The 6,000-nt window shown below is 38.2% G+C and overlaps 1 pseudogene; it reads right to left on the reverse strand.

The window, feature by feature from the left end:
* LOC122797952 overlaps positions 1 to 6,000 on the reverse strand; it is a 144,421-nt pseudogene that overhangs the window by 99,448 nt on the left and 38,973 nt on the right.

Raw genomic sequence — 6,000 nt, forward strand, 5'->3', positions numbered from 1 at the left:
GTGTGTGTGTGTGTGTGTGTGTGTGTGTGTGTGTGTGTGTGTGTGTGTATGTGTGGGACTGCTTATGACAACACGATGCATGGATTGCTAGGGAGAACGATACTACCGTCAGGTATGACAGTGATAGTATTAGCTAAAGTGCTATTCAGAGACATGCTAATCAGCCAGTAATGAGGGCCTTCTCACTGCAGCCACAGCTGTCTATGAATCACATTCTTTCACCATCATGGTAATTGACCTTCCTACAGTAGGCACTTATCATGGGTGGTGAGGCTATTCAGAATCCCACCCATAGTATTTCTCTATATTTTAACATCTATGAAGTCTTTATTATTTAGGTTCAACTACATGAGATCGAATTTTTTCACATTCACCTTCCTATTAAATACCCTTATACATGACTTTAGTGATGATGATATGTGAAACTATCTCGTATTACTCTGTGATTTATTGTATTTCTTGGTAGGAGAAGATTTAGTACCTCTGATTTTTACTGTTTGTGGGAAAAAATGGGCAGATTACAGGCAAAAACACTGTAGCCCTCCCAAGGTGCCTAGCTAGTTATAACAGGGAATGACTGGGAGGGATACTGAGCATAAGGTATTGTGGGCATTTGTGCGTGACATACCAAATGCCCAGCTTTTAGTTTAACTAGCATGGTAGATCAGAATAATTACATTATGAAGTACTTCCCCTTGTACAAGGTTAGCTCAGAGTAGTTAATTTAATATTGATCTGTTTATTGTTTTGTGATTTCACCATACAATTTGACTTAAATTACTAATTTTAATTTATGTGAGTTGTATGATTAATGATTGGATATTTTTGTTTTCTTTAAAATTATTTACTTTGTCATTGAGAATAGATTCTTTGAATGAGTATACTATTAACAATTTTCTGAATCATAAATATCTTGTCCAATGTACCAAATAGAATATCAGTGTCAAATAGGTAGTCAGTGGTGGGTGATCCAAAACCACAACCTTTTTATCGATTACCCAAAGTTCACCAAGATGCCAAACACCCTCCAAAAAGACCTATTGTTTCAGGCAAGGGGTCTCTTAAAGAAGCCCTACCTGAGCTATTATTATTTGTCCCCCTACTTGGCTTAGTTAGTGCTAGACTCAAAGATTTAACTGAAGTTTGACAGCTTGTGCAAGAAATGCAATTGGAACCACATTGGCTGCTTAGTACATTTTGTTAAAACCCTGTATACTAGCATCTCTCATTGGATGCCTTGAAGTATTAAAATACTGGCCTCATGAGTCAAATTTATATAGTCCTGACCAGTGATTTTCTTATGACTTTAACAGACTTGGTTTTAACTTTGAATGTGTCTGTTTTAACAACGACTGTTTCCTACAACTCAAGGATACTGCAATGGGCACAGCGATCTTGTGTAGTCAATTTTGCAGACCTGTTCGTGGATTATACTGAGGAAATTTTGATTTATGACAATAGTCATAACCTCTTTGTAGTGCACGGAGCATGGTGATTATGCTATGATATCCAGAAAAAGACAAATCAGTTAAACGTTACTGTACTGCAAGACCCGATCATAGCCAGCAGCTCCCTCCACCCGCTAGACCCCTTCATACTAAATATCCTGACTCCAAAGTAAAGCTACCTTGACAACTGAGGGAATACATGATTTTCTGACAAAACTGTGTTCTCTTTACTGAACGGTAATGTCAGAATTAGCACAGTAGTTGGGGGTCATGGAAGGTGAATGTAAAGATAAGAGACTGAGTTACACTGATAGATGTTAAGTACCTCCTACTTAACTTGTAAAGATTCAGTCCCATAGTAGGCAGCCAAATCTGCCAGTAATGACCAGCAATCAACAGCGCTAATTTGTTTCTCCTTGCTGTCTGTGCCAGTTGCAGTTCCCTGACTTCATTTTACTGACATCCTCTTATAAACTTAGAAAAGCTTTTAGAATAACAGGATTTGTGTTTGCCTGCATTTTACAAAGGATATGAAGTCTGAAACTCAAATACAAGTCATTTAGTGACTTCGGTCCTAATTGGTTTACCAGAAAAATGCAAATTTTATGAAAAGCAGACCAAACATGTGGGGCAAAACTGTAAACATTCAGCAAAAATCTGTATAACCGAGAGTCATGGAAGGTGAGTGCAAACATAAGAGACTGAGCTACCCTGCCTTTCTAACAGCGCTCGCTAAGTGCTTCATGGCTGTTTATCAAATGTTCAAATCAGCAAATGTTTTTCCCAGGTAAGTAAACTAGTTAGCCAGCATAAAAACATAACATTTGCCCTTTTCGCCACTGTAGTGCGATGTCGGAATTGGTATACATATATATACATATATATATATATATATATATATATATATATATATATATATATAAGTTGGGTTCAGATGGCCTGGTGGCTACTTACCTGGGAAAAATGTTTGCTGATTTGAACATTCGATGAACGGCTGTTCGATGATGTTGGCTTGCTGCACAGCTGTTCGAGGTAAGTAAACTTCAATGAAGTAATATAGACCCACAAAAATAATACTTAGGTATGGCCAATAAGATGTGTGGGAGCTCACTGTGGTAAATGAGGTACAGTTAAGTTACGGGAGGTACAGGAAAAATGGCGCCTTGTACTCCAGTTTTGGTGTGTTGAAGGCTGTGAACTATTTATTTATTTATGTATTTATTTGTTTATATCATTTATATCATTTGTTTACTGGGAAAGTCCAACTGGACACAGATCCTTTTTCAGAGGGGGCCTTGGGAGAAAAGCTCTGGATAAAAATACATAAATCAACAGGAAGAAAACAACTTTTACACTATGGATATCTAGTAATGCATAGGGGGTTGGGAGGATGGCCTAATGGTTAAGGTGTTTGCCTTGCAAACACAAGGTACAGGGTTTGAATCTCACAGGGGATAACTGGCTAGGCTTAAAATGGCTCGCAAGGGTAGTTAGCCTAGTACTAACCTATGAACTATGAACCTATGTAAATAGCCTAAGATAACATATAGCAAAACAAGATGAGAAACATTACCACATAGTTTCATATGGTAGATAGTACAAGTAATATACATTTCTTACAAGTTTTCTACAGTATATAATAAAAATAATATACATTTCTTACAACAATGTAGATGATGCTAATACGGAAAACACACTTAGAGGAATATTCACTCACACAGTGGTGTAGATGGAATAAATAGATATTGGGTTAGATAGAGAATAGGTTGTTTAGTAAGTGTTTATCCTGGGGAGTCACAGGAGCATAAGCAGGTATTCATAATGTGTGCTTTGAGGAGCTTTCTTTGTGGTGGAGCTAATGGAAGTCAGGTGGCTGTGTAGGGCATTCCAAGCTTTAGGAACAGAATAGCTGAAGAGAGATTTCCCAGCATCATTATTATGTCTGATGACATCCAGGCAGTTTTGGGTACAAGATCTTAAGGTTCTTGTTGTAGAATAAGGTATAATTAGATTTTGCTGTCCTGGATTTTTAGCTGGGTAGTAGTATAGTTTGTGTGTCAATGATAATTGGTTGAGTTTCAGTAGCTGAGGCAGCTCAAGCCAGTTTAGTTGTTTGAAAGCTACACAGTGATGGGTTCTATAATGGGTCTCAGTAGCGAATCTAGCAATCTTGTTATAACAAGATTCTAATTTGTTTAGGTTGGCTTTGCAGAGGTTAGTTAGTATTGGGGATGCATAGAAGAGGGTCGATAGATGTGCCCTGGCTATACTGGTTTTATTTTGTTTAGAGAGAAATTGCTTGTTGCGATAGAGGAGACCAAGTTTTTTGTGAACCTTCTTGATAGTTTGGGCTATATGAATGTCAAATCTAAGGTTGCTATCAATTTCTACACCTAAGAGTTTAGCGTGGGAAGTAAGGGTGATCATGGTTTTGTTAGTGGATATGATGGTGAAATTGTCACATGTGGGAGGGGCTCTACAAGGACTGATAAGAAGTTTTGTTTTATTTGGATTTAGGATAAGGTGGTAGTTAGTAAATGAGGTCTTGGCTAATGAGAAGGATTTTTGGGATTAGGGAGTGAACATCATCTAATGTGAGTTGAACATCTGAGGGTTGTGTCATCAGCATATTGTACTACTGAGTCCTGAGTTTGGGGGATGAGAGCTGAATGGTAAATAGAGGGAAGAGTAGTGGGCCAAGTATGGAGCCCTGAGGGACTCCTAGGGATACTGGGAAGAGAGAGGATAGTTGGTTCTGCCATGTTACCGCTTGTTGAAATCTCGATAGGTAGCTTTTAAACAATGCGATTGATGGGGTGCTGATATTTAGGGTGGATAGTGTATTAAGAAGTCTATTATGGTTGACCATATTGGAAGCTTTAGATAGCTCTAAAAATATGGTAGAGACTAGTTGTCCCTTGTTTCAGTGGTGGTTAACTGAGTTGGTAAAGGACATTAGAGCTGTGGTGGTGCTGCTGTGAAAGGGTCTAAAGCCATGCTGATATTTAGAGAGCAGATTGTTTTTTAGAAGGAAGTCCATTAGTTGAGTGTGAACAACTCTTTCTAGTATTTTTGATAAGGGTGATAGAATAGCAATTAGACGGTAGTTATTGGGTTCTAAGGAGTTACCTCCCTTGTGTAGTGGTTTTATATGGGAGGTTTTCCATATAGTAGGTACTTTGTACTCTGATATACAGCTGTTAATGAGAATAGAAACAATAGGCTATAGCCTCTGCAGCTATCTGAAGGAATTCTGCTGATAAATTATCTGCGACCAGGGTGGTTGGTTTAAGTTTATGGAGGAGTTTTAAAATGGATTTGGTTGACACTGGGTGCAGAGTAAAGTGGGAGATATTATCTTATGTGTTTGTGCAATTTTGTATGGGTGGTAAGACAGGGTAGCTACTGTTACTTTATGTTTCTGCAAGGGTTTGTACTGTTTCAGTGAAATATTTATTGAACTGATTGGGGATATTATCATGGTTGTTTACTGTTGCAGGTGTAGGAGTAGCAGAATTACCTGGTTGTAGTATAGAATTTATAGCGGCCCAGAATTTTTGAGGGTTGTGGATATGTTTTTTTTGGAGGCTTTGGTAGTAGTTGATTTTGTCTAGTTTAATGAGTTTTTTGACTTTATTAAGGAAGTTCTGAGTAGGTTTGTTTTGTTGATTGGAATCTGTTTTTATGAAACTGTATCGATGCTTTATCCCTGTCTTGAGGATGGATTTAGTTAGCTTAGTTAGCCAGGGAGCATGCTTAGCCTTTTTTCTAATGGTTCTGGTGGGTGCATGATGGTTTAATATTGGTACAAAAGTTGAATTAAAGTAGTGAACTGCCTTATCTAGTGAAAGTAGCATTACTGGTTTCCAGTTGCAACATTTTAGGGCATTTATAAAGTCGTCTGTCTTAAAGTTCTTTTTGTTTCTGAGGTTAATGGCCTTTGATGTGGATGTCTTGCACATACTCAGGAGTTGTGTTACATACCAGGGAGTAGTCACCACAGTGGGCACATGCTCGTTGATGTTCTGCATACCATCTTCCTCAGTCACATACCACTCAGTCTGCTCATAGTGGTGCACTGCCTACATTATCATTAGTTTGTGTCTTTTCTTTTATAAAGTAACAAATCACACCATGATTTTGTCTTATCTCACGTGTCTTCATGGCTGTGGCATCAGCCTTTGGTGTGTGTTGATAATGTTTGTATTATTCTAATATCACAGTTGGATTTGATGATTGTCCACAATCTGCAGTCCTCCATACAATTGTTTGGTCACAGGATATGTGTGCCATTTTTGACATCTGTGACATAAACAATGGACAGGAAAGGGCCTAGCACACAGCCTTGAGGTATGAACCTGATTACTGGACTCCAGATATAGATATAGGTCACTTCACACACTTCAATGTATTTATAGGTCATGTATGTGATACATTGGTCTACCCACTTGGTGATATGGGTGTTTATGGCCACTTGTGACAGTGTTGCAGTAATATGTCAGGGGGTTTAATAGGGGGTTTCAGGATGATACTGTTGTCACACATTGGCAAT

The sequence above is a fragment of the Protopterus annectens genome, chromosome 3.part1, assembly GCF_019279795.1.
Source record: "Protopterus annectens isolate FY-2018-M chromosome 3.part1, PAN1.0, whole genome shotgun sequence".
NCBI lineage: Eukaryota > Metazoa > Chordata > Ceratodontiformes > Protopteridae > Protopterus > Protopterus annectens.